The sequence below is a fragment of the Phascolarctos cinereus genome, unplaced genomic scaffold (genome assembly GCF_003287225.1).
Source record: "Phascolarctos cinereus isolate Bilbo 61053 unplaced genomic scaffold, phaCin_HiC Scaffold_3;HRSCAF=262, whole genome shotgun sequence".
NCBI lineage: Eukaryota > Metazoa > Chordata > Mammalia > Diprotodontia > Phascolarctidae > Phascolarctos > Phascolarctos cinereus.
The window spans coordinates 125,019,103-125,039,072 of NW_027555736.1; the positions used below are offsets into that span (position 1 = coordinate 125,019,103).

The window sequence follows — 19,970 nt, forward strand, 5'->3', positions numbered from 1 at the left end:
TGACCCTCCGGAGAATTTTCATTCCTGATTGAGAGTGTCTGTAACAGGAGTTTAAAATCTGTAGGGAAAGTCCTCCCTTTGATCAAGAAAAGAAGAACTGAGCAACCAAAAGCTGAGTCCTCTCACTGCTAAGTCATTCCTGCCGATGGCAGAGTGGATTGCCTGCTGTCGCTGTCTGTATCTTGTATCTGAAAAGACAGCTGCCTCGGGTGCCAGTGGGTGGTGGGGTAGAGGAGGATGGGGAAAGAAGACTAGAGATTCATATGTCAAGCTGGAAGCTGGATTCACGAAAGGGTTTATGGCATGGCAATTAGTCGTGGACCTTCTTATTTGGTAACAGTAATTAGAATAAGGCGAGGCAGTAGGGGATAGAGAGCTACCCTGAAGTCAGGGAGACTTGGCTTCGTGTCCTTCCTCCTCCGTCTGCCACATACTGGCTGCAGGACCCTAGGCGAGTCACTTAATTTCTTAATGCTTCAGGCTTTCGAGATTATCAGATACAGGTGATCGGCATCCTAATACACTGATGAAACTACAGTCAGGACAAAAAAAGTAGCGTACTGACCTCCTCGGATCGCATCTGGAGAGCTCCCCGTGCTCTTCCAGCTTCGGCTAGGGGAGGGAGAGTGAGGCTGCAGAGGAACCCATTCCGCTCCTAGCGCCACCAGTGGCTGGCCAGCGGAAGATAATCTGCGACAAATGGCCGAGCCCGGGCGGGGGTCCCCCTTGCAGTCGCCCCGCCCCCGTGCTCATGGCCGAGCTTTTGTTTTACAGGCGCAGTGCTTGCCCTCAGAACTCTCCTAAAACCTAAAATTGTCAAGAAGAGTACCAAGAGGTTCATCTGGCACCAGTCGGACAGCTATATCAAGATCAAGATAAACTGGCCTAAAACCAAGAGGCATTGACATCAGGGTGCAAAGACGGTTCAAGGGCCAGATCTTGGTGCTCAATATTGGTTATGCAAGCAATGAGAAGACAAAACATGTCACCAAGTGGATTCAGGAAGTTTTTGGTACACAATGTCAAAGAGCTAGAAGTGCTTCTGATGTTCAACAAATCTCACTGTGCCAAGATTGCTCACAATGTGTCCTCTAAGAATTGGAAAGTCATTGTTGAGAGAGCAGCTCACCTAGCCATCTAGATCACCAATCCAAATACTAGACTGAGGAGTGAAGAAAATGAGTAAAATACTTCCCCAATTTTTATTTGTGTTAAATAAAACTTCCAACTACTAAAAAAATTAGCTATGTTTCATAATGTGTTGAGCTGTCACTGGAGTTGGTTCCTTCTACCCCTGGGATGCTCCTCCCACCAAATGATGAATCATGATATTGGAATGTATTCTAGAATGTGAGGTGGTATGTATGATGGCATGAACCTAAGTGTCAGGAGTTCTGATTTCTAGTCCTGACTTTGTCACTGATTCACTGAATGATCATGGTCAAGTCATTTTTATCTCCCTGGGCATTATTTCTCATATGTGTGGAATGAGGGAGTTGAACGAAATTATTTCTTAGTCTCCTTCCAGCTCTGAAATGATGTTGACATAATGAATAAATGTAAGCTCCAATGAGGGCAGGAACTTTGTCTTAGCTAAACGTTGTATTGCACCTAGGTTCCAATGTTGCTTTGCAAACAATGGGTGCTTAATAATTTTTGAGTATCAGATTTAGTTTGGGTTATGTTACTTTTAAACAGATATAGAGAAACCCAGGAAAATTTCTCCAAGAGAAAAGAGATGCAGATTAAAAAAGGAGCAAGGGAAAGAGTGGAAAATAAATGCCAAGAGAAGAGCTAAAAGGATTGAGGACCTTCTAAAAGCCAAAAATCTTAACTTTCTTATTTCTTTTACTGTGCTGGATAAAAATTGGACAATGCATTAATCTCAGCAAATTTTGAAAATAGAAAAGGAAAAGGCAAGGATATGACCACCCTAATTGTCATATGTGTCTTTAACAAGTATGCAACAAGTTGCTCATCACCAACTAAAGTCATTAATTTGTTTATAGTCATCAAGTATATATCAGATTTTAATGCTATATGTTAATCAGTTGTTAAAGAGGGACAACCTGGTGAAGTAGAAAGAATCTTGGTTCTGTAGTAGGGAATCCTGAGTTCAAATCCTAGCTCTGATGCCTAATAACTGTGGGATTTTGAGCAAGGAACATCTCTCTCTCTCTCTCTCTCTCTCTCTCTCTCTGAAACTTTAATTACCTCATCTGTAATATGTTGATAATATGGTATTCCCTCTTGGCTATCTCAGCTCAAAGTAATAGGTTGAATCTCTCAAGGGTTCCCAGGTTCAAGGTGTGCTGTAGGTCCATACTCCTAAAGCTTTAGTTTACTACTACTACCACCACCACCACCACCACCACCACTACTACTACTATACTACTACTACTACTACTACTACTACTACTAATAATAATAATAATAATAATAATAATAATAATAATAATAATAAATGCCAAGGTCTGAACAATAGTAACAAAACCTGCATGCACTCTATCACAAATATGCACAGCATCAATGGGAAGAGTGGGGACATAGAGAGAGTATGCTAGGAGAAAGACACACACTTACAAAGGGATGTTGCTAAGGTAACTCCTAGCTGAGATCCTCCAGGACTCTGATATACTCTGGCTGTTCATGGCGTCCTCATGGTGCCCTTAGTGTAGCATCTCGCTGAGCAGCTCAATCAATTGGTCCCTGTGGACCTGCTCTTTTCTGCAGCTCAACCCCTGACTGTCAGGACTAACTCTCTATTGACTCACTCTCTGCTGGGCATATTCTATCCTACTGGGTGAGCAGGCACACTCTAAGACATCATTGCGGAATTCTCCATGACTACAACTCATACTCCTCAGAGCTATCTCCTGGCTCAATTGATTCCTTAGAGCAGCGGATCTTAATCTGGAATCTCTGAACTTTTAAAATATTTAGATAACTTTATATTAATTTGTTGATAACTATATTTCAACATAATTGGTTTCCTCTGTAATCCTATGTATTTTATTTTATGCATTTAGACATTATTCTAAGAAGGGTTCTTTGGCCAAACTGCCAAAGATATGCAAAATATAAAAAAGTTAAGACCCTGCCAATGAAAGTATATCCTGCTTTTTAAAAGCCCTAGGGGCATTGCTGATTTATAGCCTATAGCCATCAAGTTTGATTTAAGAACTTCTTCACATTCCATAAAGAGTCAACAAAACAGAAACATTTCTTCATACTTTGTCTAAGACTTTATCACTTGGTTGTCTTTATTACCTGTCTTTTACATTCCATGATTTCATCAGCACCCTGTTACTTGGCCCTTCGATAGCTGCATTAAGTGGTTGGGAGAAATCTTGATTAAACTTCCCCCAAAAAACTACATTACCCCCCCCACACACACACACACTACAATGACAGCCTGAATAGGGTTCTTATGAGGAAAGTGCTTTGTGATCCTTAAAACTCTATATGAATGTGAAATTTTTCTGGGTTTCTCTATATCCCTTGTGACTATTATGTGTTGTTGTTGTTGTTGACATATGTGCAGAGGACTAAACAAGAAGAAAAAGATTTAAACTAAAATAGGAAGGAATTTAGTTGGCCATGGAGAGGAACATTTGAACCATCAGAGTAACCCAGTGATATGGACAGCTGAAAGAGGTGATAGTATTTCTACCCTACTCCTTCCTCCCAGCCCAGTTCTTCAAGAAGACAATAGATTCATCTGTCCAAAATCATTTAGATCTTCGTGGAATAGGGAGCTGAATCAGCTGATCTCTCAAACAAGTTTCCTTTTCATTCTATGAGCCTAAGATCTTTGTTGTTTTTTTAATAAAGTCCCAATAACTCTCATCAGGCACACTGAACAAGTCATTAGAACAAGTCATATGTAGCCAACTGTGCAGGAGATTGAATGCCAGATTCCATTGTCCCAGTTTGGGGGGGGGTGTTTAGATTGGAGGTCGATTGCTTTCCGACTCCTGTAGCATACCTACCTCTCCTTCCTTTCCTATGAGATGATATCATTTTCTACTCCAGCTTCACTAAGATTTATTCCATGACTTCTAATTTGTATAAGTTTTGTGTTTGTTGACATACTTCTTTGTACCTTTATAGAATAAAATAAAAAATTTCATAGAATCACCTAACCCATCCCCCTTGTCTCTAAGAACTAGCAGCTCCTAACACAGTGCCTTGTATACAGTAGGAACTTGATAAACCTTTGCTGAATAAATGAATGACTACTTCAAAACCATCAAGTCAATTCAATCAGCATTTATTAAATTTTTATTGTGTCCCAAGTACTGTACTAGGTACTGAAAGAGTTACATTTAGGTACAAAGGTCTTACAGAGTTTATAGTATAATAGATTATGACAAAGACACAAATAATTATGATAAAACTGATTTGATAAACTCCTTAGAGAAGCATAAGGTGCTAGATGAGGTCTGTGGCATGGAAATATCATTCTCCACTAGGGGTAGGAGAATCCAGGGAAATTTCCTGAAGATCATGGCATTTAGTTCAGCTTTAAATATGATGGAAATTCAACAGATGAAGAAGGGGGAGGACATTCCAGTCATAGAAAACAGATGAGCATAGGCAGTGTCAGGAGAGCAGAGAGCACGAGGACAGCAAGAAGTCCATTTTAGCTAAACAGTGATTATGTGGAGGGGAATAATAGTATGAGGTCATTCTAGAAAAAATACGGAAGTCCTTGAATGTCAGGAGAAAAAGCTTGAATATTAGTTGGTAAGCAAGAGAGAGCCAAGCAACATAGTGACATACAAGACCAAATCCATGCATGAGGAAGATCAGTCAGGTAGTTTATAAAGGATGATTCAGATGAGGTAGAGACAATAGAGATGAGAAGATGTTAGTAGAAATCTGCTAAAACAGGCTTGTGTAGAGGTGTGGAATGAGTGCTACACTACAGTAGTAGGCATTTACTATTTACCATGTACAGAATGCTGTTACAGGCTATGGAAAAGATACAAGGCTGAGAGAAGACACTACCTGCCTTCAAAGGGTTTATGTTCCAGTAGGGGAATAAGACACTAACACACATAGCTGTAACCTACATTATGTTATGATAAGTGTATTCAAGTTACCAAAAAGTTATATACAAATCTGAGGGAGGCAATTTTTTTTTTCAACTTGGGACCAGAAAAGTATTCCTGGAAAGGGCAGCCCTTAAGTTGGGCTTTCAAGGCTTTGTAAAGAGGGGAGGAAGGATATTCCAGGCTTAAGAAAAAGTATGAGCAAAGGAATGGAAGCATGAAAACCTATATAGTGCATGTTCAAGGTACAGAAAACAGTTCATTTTGGCTAACATATGTAGCACATGAATGCTAGGCAAAGGAATTTCACCTTTACTTTGAAGGCAATAGGGTGACATTGATGAAATATCATCATGGGAATGGCATGACCAGACCTATCCATAAAGAAGATTATTCTGGCAATGATATACGAGATAGATAAGATGAGGCAGGGGATAATATAACCAGGATAACTTGTAAAGAGACTGTGAAAGGGAGGGCTGTACAGTAGAAAATGCACTGGCCCTGGAGTCACAGGTACTAGGTTCAAATTTTGCCTTTAATGTTTACTATATATCTCATTCAACCTCAGTTTCCTCATTTGTAAAATGATCTGGTTGGACTAGATGGCCCACGTCCCTTTCGGCTCTGGTCACTCACCTTTATCATCCTATTTTCCAGGCAAGTGGTAATGAGACCTGTATTCAAGAGGTTGCTGAGAAATGAGAGAAGAGAGGACAAATTTGAAAGATGGCGAAGAGTGAGAATTGACAGTTGGATAACTGACTGGCTGTAAGAAGTGAGGGAGAAGGAGGAGTCTAAGGACTCTGAGGTTACAGACATATAAGCCAGCAAATTGTAATGTTGTTTTGAGGAGTGGCTCTAAGAGATGCCACCCTTCAGATACCCACATCTCTGTGAAGTAGGAGGCTGTGTCAGCTCCTGGAAGTGTAGGAGGTGTGGGCTTAAGGACAGAGAAAAAAAGGATATGGACTAGTTGGGGACATGCACATTGTGCAGCTTCTCAAGGCAGCATCTCAGAAAGACAACTGTCCTTATAACTGGTATTTTCCCTCCATAATGTTGTACTAGTTTCTTATCCTAAGTACCTCTCAGAGAATTAGATAGTCTGATAATCTAAAGCCAGTTTTCTTACATGGCTTTCCAAGGTGCCTAATGGCTTCCATGTCTATCCAATTTGTCAAAAAGTCATTCAACTACAGGTATTTATTAAACACTTTCTATGTGCCAGCCTATGTGAAGTACAATTATCTATTTTTTAAAGCATTATAGCAAACTGTTTAATGTTTATTTGATCTTCTGAGATCATGGGTCACTTTTGTCTTTTTTCTTCTTTTTTGACATTCTTTTTAAAAAATTTTGTGTTCCAAATTCTCTCCCTCCCTCTCCTCACCCATTGAGAAGGTGAGCAATATAATGCTTATACATGTTAAATTGTGCAACACATATTTCCATATTAACCATATTATGTGCAGTGCATTTATCAATCAGGAAAAAGTAAAAAAGATGGGTGTGCAGCAGTCAGTCAGTCAACAAACGTTTATCATGTGCCACACACTATGCTATGCCCTAGTGCCATAGGGAAAAGAAAAACATGGTCTCTGCCCTCAGGGAACTCACATTCTAATGGAGAAGACTCCTGCAAACACTGGTGTATACCAGGGAAAGCACTAGCAGCAGGAGAGGAGGGAAGAGGGAGAGGCATCCTGCAGGAGGTGGAATTTGAGCTGAGACCTGAAGGAGGCCAAAGAAACTATGAAATAGGTGGAGGTGAGGAAGGAAAGCATTCCAGGCATGGGGGACAGACAAGAGAAAGGCCTTGAAGGGGTAACCAGGTGGCGCAGTGAATAGAGCACTGGCCCTGGAGTCAGGAGTTCAAATCTGGCCACAGACACATAACACTCATTAGCTGTGTGATTCTGGGCAAGTCACTTAACCCCAGTTGCCTCACAAAAAAAAAAAAGGAATGTGAGAATTGTCTTTTTTGGGGCAGCTAGGTGGTGCAATGGATAGAGCTCTGGTCTTGAATTCAGGAGGACCTGAGCTCAAATCCAGCATCACACACATTACACTTACTAGCTATGTGACCCTGGGCAAGTCACTTAATCCCATTGCCTAGCCAAGAAAAAAGGCTTAGAAATGGAAGATGAAGTATTTTATCTGATGAACAGCAAGCGGGCCAGTGTGACTAGGCAGGAGAGATTCCAGTATTGTGAGCACTTGAGGATAGGAAGGGATTTTACTATAGTGGTGGATTTGTTTCTCCCTTACTCAGAACATTGGCATATTTTGACCATCTTCTTGTTGTTCAGTCGTTTTTCAGTTGGATCTGACTCTTCATGACCCCATTTGTGGTTTTCTTGGCAAAGATATTGGAGTAGTTTGCCATTTCCTTCTCCAGCTCATTTTACAGATGAGGAAATTAAGGCTAATAGTGTTAAGTGACTCGCCCAGGGTCCCATAGCTAGTAAGTATCTGAGGCTGGATTTGAACTCAGGAAGATGAGTCATCCTGACTCCAGGCCTGGCACTTTATCCACTGCGCCACCTAACTAACCATCTTTACTTATTTCTTAAACTCAGGCTTTGAATAGGATCAAGTTTAGTCGTTGATGTTGTCAGCTACATTATACCAACAATGTTTTCCCCCTGTCCTGGCATGTGGACTCCTCTCAGCCTATAGCCATCTGTTTAATCAAGTTATAAGCAGCATTTATTGCATCATGGGACAACATACTCCTTTGGATCTCCCCCATTGTAGAATAACCATTCCAATGTTTCTCAGGAACTCCACCATGGGAGCTGAATAACTTCTGCAAAGTTTGGGATGTGGGGCTCTTTTACTGCTTATAATATCAAGCTTGATCCCAAGAAATAAAATAAGAAATCCCTATGTTCTCTTACTGGCATCTATCTCAGTTATGCCACTTCAAGAATGACATATCCAGAGCAGCTGCTTTTGGGAATTCTAGCTCGGGTGAGTAAGAGTATCAACTGTGGGTGGCACCGTAGATTTAGAGCTGGAATGTCATTTAGAAATCTTTTCGTCCAACCTCCTCACTCTACAGACAAAAAAACATGACAGATGAAGCGATTTTCCCAAGTTTTACATAGGTAGCGAGTGGCAAAGCCAGGAAAATTGGACTAGCATTAAAGAACAGGGATTCTAGTGCTGATGCTGCCCCGAAGAAGCTGTGTGGTCACAGACAGATTGCCTAATTTCTTTAACCGTCCCTTCCCTCATCAATAAAACTAGGAAAAGGTACCTGGCCAATGTACTTTACAGAATGATTGCAAATATCATGGGTGATCAGGGATGTGAAAGAACTTAAAAAAGTAGAAAATGTCGACTAATGTGGAAATATGTTTAATATGATTGTATGCCTATAGCTAATATCACATTGCGTGCTGTCTTGGGGAGGGGGGAGGGGAAGGAAGAGAAAAAAATTTAGAACTGAAAATCTTATAAAAGTGAATGTTGAAAACTAAAAATAAATAAAATAATGTTTAAAAAGAAAAGTAGAAAATGTCATACAAAGACCAGGTATTAATTTTGTGTATATAACTTCTTGTAAGCAGGCCAATACAAGAAGGTAAACAGGGAGTCAGCTGAGTGGGCTAGTCTGCTTTCCTTAGATCTTTGTTATTTATTTTGGGATTGAAAAACAAGGCAAAGGGTAAATTTATCCTTATCGACTCTTATTGCATACCTTATCACCTATATAAGAAAGTTCTGCTTTTTTTAAAAATAATGTGGCACTGATATTTTGGGCCCACCCTATGGAGAATATATGTTTAAGTAGTTTTTCCAGTCATGAAGATGAATGTAGCTGGATAGAGCCACATTCACATACTTTTGATGAACAATAGACACAAGTAAACCCAGGTGGAATTAGGAGTATACAGTTACTTAATGGAACAAGGCTAAATAATGAAGATAGAAAGCTCACACAGTGGATAGGGCACTGGGCCTGAAGTCAGGAAGACGTGAATTCAAATGTGACCTCAGACATTTACTAGCTATGTGATCCTGGCAAGACACTGAAATCTGTTTGCCTCAGTTTCCTCATCTGTAAACTGAGGATAATAATAGTACTTGCTTCCCAGGGTTTTCAAGAAAGCTAAAGGAGATAATAATTGTCGAGTGCTTAGCACCGTGCCTGGTTCATAGTGAGTGCTACACAAAGTCAGCTGTTTATTATCAGCTTGATTATTATTACTTGGCTTCATGCACCCAAGATCGTTAGATCATAGAACCCAGAGAATCATAGATCATTGAGTATTAGCGCCAGAAGGCATGTTAAAGATCATCCAGTCCAACTTACTCCTTTTACAAAGGAGGAAATTGATTGCAGAAGACCCCACATGATTTGTCCATAGCCGCACAAGGAGTAAGTGGTGGAATTGGTATTTTAATCCAGTGGGCTCTAAATTCAATGCTGTTTCCATCCTATCTTTCCACACTGCTTCCCTGACGACCACAGAAAGTACCCAAATAATGAGCACTGACCAACAGCTCCTTCTTTATCCAGATTTTTCAGGTGATGTTGGCTTGAAGAAGGTGGAATCTGAGCTGAGAGTCAAAGGAGGCTGGAGAAGCTAAGAAGCAGGGGTGAGGAGGGATGACATTCCAGGCATGGAGGACAGAGGGGGAAAAGGCATGGAGTCAGGAGACGAAGGAGCAGACAAGTAGACCGGAGTGTCTAGACTGTAGAACAGCCTGTATTTTGAGTACTTCAACATAGGAAGGGTTTTTGCTATAGACATTCTACTTTTCAGTCCCACTATGTAAGGGTTTTTGTGGATCTTGACTTGAAGCCCCCTCTATTATTGATGAGTTTAAATCTATTTAGATTCTTGGCCCTGCACCAAAGTACTCATGACTCTCTTTCCTAACTCATTTTCCTGGATGGGATTTTTAGTCTTTCATGAAAAACTGAAATGAGTGTCTGAGACTCAAAAGAAAAATCCAGCTCTACTGCCAGCTTCCTAGCAACCCACTTGTCTGTGCAAGGCCCCTGGGCTGTAGGAAGCAGCACCCTCTTTTCCCTTTTTGCAGATTCCTCCCTCCTCTGTGGGTGTAGAGAGTCTTCCTCACCGAGGCACAGGGGCAGAAGTCAGGAGGCTTCCCCTGTTGTCACAGAGAATGGTTCATTTTTCACCTTTACCCACCAGAGGTGTGCTTTCCTTTGGGTAGCATTTTGTGCTCATAGGTAGCCATTCCCCCTGCTCATTTCTCAGTTGTGTCTGTGGTCTCACCGGCTGCAGAAATTAGTTCATGTCTTTCTTTCCTGTGCCTCCATTAGCAACCCCACCCTATACTCAGCCAGTAAGCAATAGGTTTCTGCTACATTTTTCTCAATTAGGAAGCCATTGCCTTTCTGCCATAATGTTATTGTGAGGAGACTGGTGATCAGAGTCCTTGTCCAGCAGGCTAAATGGCAGATTGTTTTTCTTCATTTGATTTGTCTTCTGAAGGGAAATTTGTGCGATTCCCCTGTTAAAATTTCCCCACATGTTTATTTGGCAAGGTGAAGAAGCCAACTGATCTGTAACTAGGGTGTAAAGACTTGGTCTTTGCCTCTGGGTGCCAAAGGTGCCTGCAAATCTAGGGGGTAAATAAAATTCCTCCCTTCAGAAATCATCTAGCTGGCTGGTCTCTCACCATGTAGCATCACTGCCTTTATTCCATGTTGTCTACTACCAGCCCCAAGGTTTCTGTCATTGTTACACTCTCCTGGAGCTCACCTTTTTGGGTTGCCTTGCCCCCCCCACACCCCCATACCCTTCCTCCTACCTGTCCCTTTTTACTTTTCCCTAGGGGGTTGAGAGTTTGGGGAAATGGGGCTCCAGATAGATGGTATGGGAGACTGACTATACCTGATTGTGGTAAACTGCTTCCCCTCACCCCCCCCCAACTAAATTTGCTCTAGACACCTGAATCTCTAGTTATAGCTCTGGACCCAGCCACCCAAAAGATTTGACTTCTATGTGATGCTTTGGATCAAAGAGCTATATTTCTGTGGGGATAATTTTGGCACATTGCCTCTTACGGAATAGGATTGGTCAACTCTTTAATTAGGTTGTCATCAACATTTACATTATATTGTATACAAACTGGTCGTCACCAGAAAAAAAAAAAAGAAACCTGGTTTTTGAAGATAGGAGTTTTGCATCAGCTATGATTTCCCCTACACCATTTAGGTTTTTTAAAAAAGGTTTCTCTTCCTCCCCACATTCCAAGTTCCAGAAATGAATTTTTGCATTGTTAGAGTTTTCAAAAATGCTGTCTGAGAACAGCAAAGTATCAGCTAAGCTAGGACAGCTATTCTCTCCAAACTGGTGCTTAAGCACTGAAGTAAAGTTATAAAAGTAGCTATTTGCTTACAAAAGACCTTTTTATTGTCCTTAGTCGTTTTCTGTTTGTTTCCTCCAACTGAGAAAGATACAGTATTGAAGTCTTAGTAAGTGTTTCCTGCATCTAGGCCCCATTTCTTCATCTCTCTGATCCTGTGGTGATCTTATATTTATGACTTCACACTCCAATCCCAGAGAAACATGTGGGTTATCACCAATTTCTAAGGCAGCTTGCAATGAGCTAAGTGTGTCTCTGATGAATGCTGAATTCTTACTTGAAAACAGACTGATGTGATGTTGCAATCCTCGAGATTTTCTGTTTTATGGCCTTCACTATAGAACAAGCAGGTGAAGATACCAAAAAAAAAAAAAGGAATCAATTTAATTGATCAGCTATGTGTGTCTTAACAACTGCACCAAACCAAGCATTTGATTTCAGTTAAAATGGTGTTAGTCACCTGTAGCAAGTAATTTCCTTTTTTCTGTTTTAATCTTTAATCTTCCACAGTTTTAGACCACACATAGCAAGCATTGTCCTTTGCATATGGTCTCTCTGAAGAACATTCTTAAATAAAGCATGGCCTCCAACAGGTCTTCTGAGGGCCAATCAAGAGATTCTGACCAGCCTCATCCGTTGACAATAAATTAGGTTGCTTTTTAGCCACTCAGTGCTGGTTTGGCCTGGATATCATTCATACCTTCCCTTATACATTCAAAAACCACTTGTTAAATTAAACAATGCAAAGTATTGTGCACTATGGTTTCAATACTACAAAGATAAGTAAACCTGTAACCTATGCCATCATGGAAGTTACTATTTAGCCAAAAAAAATGAACAATAATTAATGTTGATGTAATACTACATAGACACAAAACACTACGCATGGTCTCATTTGAGCCTCACCAGTCTAATAAGGGAGGCATGGAAATGATCGTTGGTTACATTTTATAATAAAGAAATCAAGACTTGGAGAGGCAAAGTATGAGTCAAGCTAGGACTTGAGCCTAGGTGTTCTAATTCAAGTCATGTGATCATTTCACTAATTTTTTTTCAACATTCACTTTTATAAGATTTTGAGTTCCAATTTTTTTCTCCCTCACTCTTCCCTCCCCAAGATGACATGCAATCTGATATAGCCATGTACAATCATATTAAACATATTTCCACATTAGTCATGTTGTGAAAGAAGAATCAGAACAAAAGGGAAAAACCACAAGAAAGAGAGAGAGAGAAAATAGTATGCTTTGATCTGCGTTCGGACTACATAGTTCTTTCTCTGGTTGTGGACAGCATTTTCCATCATGAGTCTTTTGGAACTGACTTACATCATTGTTTTGCTGAAAAGAACTAAGTCTATCAAAGTTGATCATCACACAATGTTGCTGTTACTGTGTGCAATGTTCTCCTAGTTCTGCTCACTTCACTCAGCATCAGTTCATCTAAGTCTTTCCAGGTTTCTCTGAAATCTGCCTGCTCATTATTTCTTATAGAACAATCACTATAATTTTAAAAAAACAGTGTGGTGTAATCACCTCACATTCAAGAAGACCTAGGTTCAAATCCTACTTCTGACGCATATGGTTTTATGATGCTGGGCAAATCTCTTTACCTCTCAGTGCTCTTGGCAACTCCCTAAGACTATAAGATGTAGAGACTATAAGGTACCTATCTGCAATGGTAGAGTTTCCCAATCTAGGAGTTCTGTATATCCTCCCCCAAAAATCACAGATCCAATACCTATTACTATCCCTTTAAGGGCTACAAAGTGCTTTGCACTCATTTTCTCAGTTGATCCTTAGAACCCTGTGCAATAAGTGGCATGGTTATTATCATCCCCATTTTACAGATGGAATGCCTGAGGCTGAGAAAGTTTAATTGACTTAACCTTACTATTTTAAGAGAGGTTAAGCTAGTAAGTGTCCAATACTAGATTCAAACCCATCCTCCTCTTACTCTAAATCCAGCGTCCCAGATAATCATGAACAGTTAGGTTTAAGCAGCTCAGCAATCAGTGGTAGAAATGGGAACAGAAATACAGCTCCTGGGCTTCTTAGCTCCATTAGCATATACTTGTATTAGCATACTCTAACATTTGCTTGGACCACATCAGTTACATCATTTCTATTTCTGTGATTCGGCAAAATATGAGTAGCAGCTTAATCACAGACTATCTTCTCACAAATCCAATTTAAGTCAGAGTGTCCTTTCAAGCTGACTTCATGGCCCCTAAGACATTAAGGTTATGTGAGTCAATTTCATTTGTCTTATTTATTTCAATTCTCTTTAATCATTCTTTTTTCCTCTCTTCGTGATATGATGTGTTTTAATCCATCAATCAACCAGTATTTCTAAACACTGGCTATGTGCTGAGGACAATGCTAGGTGGTGAGATACAAAGAAAGAAAGGAAACACTTCCTGCTTTAAAGGAGCAAAATTTGGTTTCTTCTTTTTTCCTGTTTTTTTTTTCATTCTTTCATTTTGATTTGAAGATGCAAGGAAGAGGCAATGACTAAGGTAAGTTTTCATTAATCCCTGTGTCCTTGAATGGGCTATCTCATCCATTTGAGTATTCCATGCCTTCTCATACTGGGAAACTCTTATCCATGACAGAAGGAAAGATGGAAACAAGCATTTATTAAGTACCACTTAACCCAATTTGCCTCAGTTTCCTCATCTGTCAAATGAGCTGGAAAAGGAAATGGCAAGACCACTCCAGTGGTTTCATGGTTGAAATGACCAAACAATGAACAACAAAATACCTGAGAAGCAAAAGTAACAACTCTAAGCATATTTTGCTTCACATATGCACACAAATAATTTTACATGATGATAAATGCATGTGCTTTTTATAGTTGTTGAAAATAAGAAGAAAATTTCTGTGCAAAATGCTGAGGGACCTTAAAGATTAGAAAGCTTACAGGTTCCATGTTGAGTGCCATTGCTATTGCTTGAATCTTTTTTTTAAGTGAATAGTGTGTTTTCAATTATCCTGGGTTTTATAAAAGCCTCTAGCCAATCAAAGTATTTGGAAGTGTGTGGTAAGGATTTGTCTCCTGAAGGTTAAGGCTGGGTAGTGCTTTGGACAGAAAAGAAAAAGGAATTTGTCAGAGGGGAATTAAGAATGAAGGACACATAAGATAAGATTTAGAGTTTGAGTAAAGCTGTTTGGGAAGAGAACCCGAATTGTCTTTCCTGGTCCAGAAAGGCCAGAAATATAGAAGAGGCAACAGCATGGTTGAAGAAAATGTTTTTACTCTCCAGATGGCAAAGTCCAGGATGTGGGATACAGATGACAATAAGGTAGCAGGTCTGAAGTATTACTGGTATCACTGCCACTGAGAAACAGCTTGGCACAGAGGAAAGAGGGTCAAGCCTTGAAGCCAGGAAAACCTGGATTCAAGTCTTGCCTCTGATTCATCCTGGCCATGTGACCAGTTATATGAATAACTTGCTTGGGAAAGTTATTTAACCTCCTCATGCTCTGGGCAACAGTCTCAGACTATATACTGTTGTGAAGATGCCAGTCTGAATTGGTAGAAGTCCTCTCATCTTGGAGTTCCCTAAATCCATGAAGTTAAATATCCAGTCCCTGTACTTATATCACCTATGAGTGTAGGTATGCTTGTGAGGCATATAGTTGGCTAGCTGTAGTCATTCCTTTCTTCTTCCTCCTTCCTGCTGGATAGAAGAAAATTCAATGTTTGGGGGATCTTTCCTATTTCCTGGGGGGTTGAGGAATGATGTGATTTAGGGCATGATCTTTTTCACCAAGCACCACATATACCCCCTACACTCTTTCTCTCCAGAGATTTCATCAGCCACATCCTGTTACATTTAGCTCAATTTTTGGCCTAAGGGCAATTTAATGGCCCTTCTGTCCCTTACTCTGTTGTATTGTGTCAGTTGTTTAAGATAAAAATTTACAGTCACAATAGATTCCCTGCCTTAATTCAAATTTGTGTTCATACCTAGCTGAGCATCTTGTGTTTGAAGCAAAAATCATAATTCAGTTAAAAATAAGCAAGCAGAGTGTGTTATAGTGTCTATTACTAGATGGGCATTGGCAAGGGAAATTAAGGAAAGAGTGGACCTTTAAAAAAAATCATCCTCAGTCCTAAAGATGTGGGTTCAACTAGCAGTCAGCCAAAACCAACTCTGCTGATCGGGTATCAACGACCTTCTTCACTTTTTTCCTTAAGTCTTTCCTTCCAGTTTCTCCTTTCATCTGTTTTCTTGCCACTGATTCTTTCCTGCTTAGCTCATTAAGTCCTGAGCATGGCTAAGGATGGTTCCCCATTGGTGCTTCTGCTCATTTTCCACTACTCCTTCTCAGTCTTTGTCTCAAAAGCTGTAGGTGTCCCTTTAAGAATGTCCAGAGATGACTCAGGTGCGCATTCCTCTCAAGAACATCAAGAATCACACATCACTCTCAGAACTGAGAGGAGAGTACCTGTACCTGTGAACTACAAATCCCAGGATGCCATTCAGTTCTCAAACCCCTGTTATAATAGTCACACAGGTTCAACTTTCCCTACTCCATCAGGCAACAAAATATAAAGCCTCTTGTGTCGACTTTCATCAGGAATAGCTCTCCCACGTGGACTTCCTCCTAGGAATAGAACCTTTGGGCTTGTGCTGGAGGTTGGGTCAGAATCCCAGATTCCTTCCAAATCTCAAAACCCAAGCTCCTTGAAGCTGTTTTGTTTGTTTTACTTTTCATTTTTGTCTCATATTTCCAGTGCCCCAGTACATGCCTTGTGGAAGATGAAAGAGTTTTTACTTTGGAAGGCCTCACACTGATGAAATAAAAAAATAGAGTCTATACTACTCCCAAAGTATAAATAAATAAATTCAATAAATGAATGAATGAATGAATGAATAAATGAATTAATTAATTAATGAATCCTAGTCCCTAGGACGGTGCCTTGCATGAAATAGGCAATGAACAGAGGCTTATTGGATTATATTGGATATAATCCCAAAGTGTTTGTAACCCTAGTTTAGGAAAGAAGGTATTTGGAAGTACCCTCAGATTTTCCGTTTGTTACATTTCTTCAAGCTGCTGGCTATCCACCTCCCTGTTAAAATTTAGGCCCTCCAAATGGGGTTTTTGTTTAGAAGTGGCCCATGTTTTCCTTTCAGAAAGACTAATAGGGATGTTTCATCTCTGTTAACAGCAGTGCTGTCATCAAACTAGATACCAAATATTTTGAAAATAGGCATGATTTCTATGCTCATTTAGAAGGAAGTGGTTTTAACAGGCACCAATAAAATGCTCTCTGCCCTTCCCCTTAGAATTTTACAAGTTAGTGGGACCTCAGGAGTCATCAAGCTCAACTTTTCATTTTACAATTGAGGAAATCGAGGGCCATAGAAAAATGAACATGGCTGAGGTCAACACAGATGTACCACAGAGCTAAGACTGTAACTCCAGTCTCCTGACTCCTAGTCTTAGTGTTTTTTCTGCCATCCCATGCAATCTTCTTTGGATGGTACTGAGTAATTCATATTTGTTTTAATTTTGTGTAGTTTGTGTCCTTTTGGAAAACTGAACTAAGTTTTCTTGCAAAACACAAAAATAGGGTGGGGAAAGGGTTTGAAGTTGATAAAGCATAAACATTTAATAATCTAAGTATTCTTGCCTTCATTTTTTCACATGGGTAGGTAACTTCTTAACAACTTAGTTACCAGATTCTTAGAGAGGATATCAAGTTTTATCTGTGTGTACCACCGTGTGAAATATCTTGCTGTTTGACCTTAGAGTCAGAAGAGAATGCATATAGAATAGCCCCCAACCAGAACCTCCTCCTTCAATTAAGACTGCAAATGCAAAATTGTTTCAGAAGCTATACTTTTTAAAATGTCTGAGGTGGAGATAGTGAATGGTGGTGGTTCTTATTGTTGTTGTTAATCATTTTCCCTAAAGCCATTTCAGCCTTTCTTTCCTGTTCTCATCTACATTATGCCACTCAGTCTCAGCAAGGCTGCCCAGCTGGTGCTGTGGTTGTATGTTGCTTAAGAGCATATTTTAAAAACCCTTTTCTGGGCTTGGCTGGCTGGATGGCTAGCTGGCTGCTAAATTCAAATTGATCCTTTTCCCTCCTCCCTCCAGGGTCCTCCACGCCTCAACTTCTAAGTGTGAATCAGTAGACAGGAGGTATGGCTGAAAAAGGCAGCAGGTGGTCAGGAGTCCTGGAAGGAGGTTGCTTGCACTGAAACTGTTTCTCTAGGCCACTCTGTATTCTGTTGCCTCATTATGCCTTCTAAAGTCTTAGGAAATCAGAATTTTATGAGCTTTGAAAATCCTTTTGGATGAAAGAGCTGGAAACATTGGGATAGCCCTAGGATCAAGATAATTACAACCCCTTTCAAATAGGACCCAGAGAGGCCAGGCTGAGCCTTTTAAAAAGCATCATCTATTAAGAGTGCTGTAAGTTAGTGCAATTAAACATGGAAAAGAAAAGAGAAGTCTGGGAGGAAAACAGAGGCAAGAACCAGAGCAATCTGTCATATGCTTAATAGAAAAGAAAAAAAAATCTTCATTGCAAACAAGGCCCAGTGAGGCTTCCCTCCACCCTTCCATGAGATGATTCTCAAATTTAATGATTTTCACATCTAATTCAGTGAGAAATTAGTCACCAGGTATTAAGACAAAAGCAGGCAGGCTCCTGCCTTGGTGAGGAATCCTTCCTGCTGAAGTGGAACTATCTCTGGCATAATTAAAATGCTTGCTGAAGTAGAAAAACATAACATTTCATGCATTAACCAGTTTTTCCTCTTTTAAAGCTAGTTTCCCTCTCCCCCAATCCCTAATGTTCCCGTCTTTAGTCAAAGAACAAAGGGTTACTTGCCATGAAACAAAGACGTGGAAATCTGGTTGTGCTCCGTAGGGCTGTTTCCGTGTCAGAAATATGGTGTCTGGTCAGAGAGGCTAAGGTCCTGCCCCAGCCTGGGAACACAGAACCTCATTCATCTCAGTGGGTACTCAGAGTTGTGAGCTGGGCTGTCAGACTGACCGTTAGAATTTCAGTGGATGAACCAACAAACAAATGGAACCCACAGTTAACATTTTTGTAATAAGAAACGGTTTACAAAGGAAGACTCTAAATGGTTTTTTTTAAATGTTAGGACTTTTTATACTCAAATCCAGTGTTGTGTCTACGAAGATCATATGAGGAGTGCTGGATTTGAATCCAGGAGTCCTTGGTTGTTGTGTGTGTGATACTGGGCAAGTTACTGACCTCTCTACTGGCTTCAGTTTCCTAATCTGCAAAATGAGGATAGCCTCTGAGGTCACTTCTAGCTCATAATCTATGATTCTGTAAGTGTTTGTCTATGCACATTCTGATGATGCTTAAAACATTGTGGAACTCTGCTCTGGAAGTTAACAAATTTACAGTTTCAGGGACAGTATATAAGTCAGATAAGAAAACTGGAGTAGTGTAGAAACAATAGAGTTCTATACTCTGAGTTAGGTGAGACCTGTATTTTAAATCCCACCTCTGACATTTACTAATTCTGTGACCATGAACAATTTCTCTATGCCGCAATTTCCTAATCTCTAAAATGGGTATAATGATACCTAGAATACCTATTTCACACAATTATTGCAAGGCCCAAGTCAATATATCTGTGAACCTTTCTGTAAACCCTGAAGCTCTATCTAAATGTCAGCTGTCATGATGTACCTTAGAAATTATAGGATCAAAAATTTAGAGCCAAAAGGGGCCTCAAGGTTTAATCTAGTCCTCTCATTTTACAGATGAGAAAGCTGAGACCCAGAGGCTAAGTGACTTTTTCCCCTAGACCATGCTGCCTCTCATCTTGACCAAACTATTCATTTCACAGATGAGAGATCATATAATCTCAGAGTCAAAAGGAAACTCAAAGATTATTTGGTCCAGTACATGAATTCTGTCTGTGACATCCTGGACTATTGGTCGTCCAGACTTCCCTTGAACATTTCCAGAAAAAAAAAAAAGAAAGAAAACTCATTATTTCCCAAAGCAGTTCATTCCATTGTCAGACAATTCTTATTAGGAAAATTTTCCTAATATTAAGTCAAAATATGCCTCCCTGTAACTTTTCCTCATTACTCCTAGTTCTTCTCTCCAGGGCCAAGCAGAACAGCTGAAAATTTGAGCCTTGGAGAAATCCAGTGATTTGGCCAAGGTCATACAGCTTGTTATTGATGAAACAGGCATCCTAACTCCCAGTCTAGCTTCCTTTCCATTGGAATCTCATCACCTCATAGTGACATCTGGTTGCTTAGCAAAATTGGCAATGCCACTTTATTATCTACCTCATTTTACCAGACTTTGTCTCCAGATTAGGTTTGGATATTTCCAAAAATTGAATGCATCCTCAAAAGACAAAGATTTGCTACCATGGAATGTATTCAAATGAATGTGCCTCACAATCTGAAGACAACAGTGTTTTTTCTTCATTACATCCAGGAACAGCTGAGACAGAGTGATGAACAATAGCAAGAGCTTGCATTAATGTAGTGCTGTAAGGCTCATGAAACACCTCCCTTACGATTACCCTGTAGGGTA

General features: G+C 40.1%; 1 protein-coding gene, 1 non-coding gene and 1 pseudogene across 4 annotated transcripts in view; all 3 read left to right on the forward strand.

The window, feature by feature from the left end:
- Positions 1-19,970, forward strand: part of SLCO3A1 (solute carrier organic anion transporter family member 3A1) — a 376,694-nt gene that overhangs the window by 318,397 nt on the left and 38,327 nt on the right. The window lies entirely within an intron of this gene.
- On the forward strand, positions 563-701 carry LOC144456427 (small nucleolar RNA SNORA7). Its single transcript, XR_013485520.1, has one exon. It is a non-coding gene; the product is annotated as a small nucleolar RNA SNORA7 (small nucleolar RNA).
- Positions 690-1,186, forward strand: LOC110223985 (large ribosomal subunit protein eL32 pseudogene; annotated as a pseudogene).